This window comes from Octopus bimaculoides, chromosome 15 (genome assembly GCF_001194135.2).
Source record: "Octopus bimaculoides isolate UCB-OBI-ISO-001 chromosome 15, ASM119413v2, whole genome shotgun sequence".
Lineage (NCBI taxonomy): Eukaryota > Metazoa > Mollusca > Cephalopoda > Octopoda > Octopodidae > Octopus > Octopus bimaculoides.
In genome coordinates, this window is record NC_068995.1 from 15,444,362 (window position 1) to 15,446,713 (window position 2,352).

The following is a 2,352-nucleotide window of genomic DNA, read 5'->3' on the forward strand; positions in this document are numbered from 1 at the left end:
TAATAATATATATATATATATATATATACATATATTTAATTAATTCAATAATGGGATAACATCTTTTACAAGAATTTTGTATGGTATTATTCTGTAGTAATGCCGTTATATCTATCTATCTATCTATCTATCTATCTATCTATCTATCTATCTATCTATCTATCTATCTATCTATCTATCTATATATAATACATACATACATGAATACATGCACACACAGACACATACGTTTACACATAATTGTATATACATTGGTGGATGTTACCCGTTTTTCAAAGTTATGCATAAGCTATAGATGTATGGAGGAAATCAAATGAAAATGAAACGTTCACAAATATTTTCAACCTCTTGGTTTCATGCATTTAATGTCATTTAGGGAGCATTTAGTACAATCAGAGACGGCCATTAAATTAGTGTGTCTTTCCTTCCATTGAATAAAAGCAACATCTGCTGTGCTAGAGAATTATGCCAACGCGCAGCCAAATACCGTTTTAGAGTTACAATCAAAGCTGTTTTGAGTCAGAAATGGTGATGAATGTCATCGAACTTTAATACCTGATTCAGAGATTGACTTAAATTTTTCTGTCATTAATGAAATACTTCTCTTCGTGTGCATTATTAAGGTGGAAATATGCTCCTTCTATTGTTTTCATCCAGTACGAATAGTTAACTTCTATTCTTTTTTTTGGAGTGTGGCGGTGATGGGGATTAGAAATAATTACACATTGTCTTAACTTTGATTATAGTAAATGAAAACACCAGGAGAAGGAAGATGATGTCATGTGATAGATACAAAGGTTGTGTATGTATGTATATATATGTGTGTGTGTGTGTGTGTATATATGTATATATATGTATATACATGCAGATATCTATCTATCTATCTATCTATCTATCTATCTATCTATCTATCTATCTATCTATCTATCTATCTGATGTGCATATATATACAGGGTGTCCACACAGTCTGGGTACATGGGGATTAACAAATACTTTAAGAAATTATTATTTCTTATATTTAATTGTTATGATTGTATATACTACATGTACGCAGATTTTGTGGACACCTTGTATATATATATATATATATATATATATATATATATATAATTGTCGGCGCATGCTGGCCGAACACTGAAAAATTTTGATTCGTAACACCACATGTTCTTAGGGTCGATTGCACTGCGTAGCATCTTGGATCGATTCTCATGTTAGTGGTACGGTGAATTCCAACAGAACAGGTGGAAGTAGGTCACATGTCTTCCACGGAAGTGGTGCTAGATGTTGGCTCTAACAATTCCCTACCACTAAGCATCTTAGACTCTTTGCCGTTGGAAGAATTTATCTGGCTGTGAAGCTAGCGGGGAAACTGTGTGCACGGGTTCTCAACGCTAATTGATTCTTAGACGAAAGTCCTTCGGGAATCATCATTATCAAGAACTTTATTGTGACAGTAATCCTGCTGATGGAAAGGGGTCTAGTAAAGAAATGGTACGAAGGCGAACGATTTGTGTGATGTCTATCAGAGCAGACCTCAGACGAGACTAAAAAAAGGTGTCTTAATTTCCTTGACCGGATCTCTGCATGTAGTGGGTTCACCATTTTCTGTGGATGAAAGAAGCTATGTATACTACCATTTCGATGTTATGAACGTTGGGACTATTTTGGTCAAGGCGTTTAGCCTTCAGCCGGAAGGACAGCCACCGCTCTTCTCTAGGAAATTAAGGATAGCTGAAGGAAAACCATGGCGAATATATCTTGATCTGAAAGACAAAACAAATAGAAGAGTAGGTCAATTTTCTATTAATTTAATTTCGTTTCACTTTCCTTTCATTTCGTTTCGCTTGATTTTTTCCCCCACTCTTTCTTTTTCATATATTTTTCCTATAAGAGTATCTGATGGCTTTGTCGATACTGTAATACTGTGATACAATGTCTTCCAGACTGGCTTATTTAATATTTCTGCTATATCTTTTATGTTCTTTTTTAATTATGTTCAATATACATATTTATATAGATGTTTCTTTTATTTCCCCTCCACTTCTTCAATTTCTTCTCATTTGTTTCTTTTTTACTCTAACTGGAAAATTCTTCTCTCTGCCAACCCTTTAATTTATTTTCTATACGACTGATAATATTCTTTTATTTTAATCCTATCTAATCGAAATTTTCTTCGATATTCAAATGTCTCCACTGTATCTCTTTTAAACGGCCTTTTTACGTTGCATTTTTTTTTCATATATCGTCTGTATGTGTGAATGTGTGTGTGCTTCGAGAATTTCAAAGAACACATACACACACACATGTACCTACACTCATACGTACGTGCATATATGTGTGCATATATATATA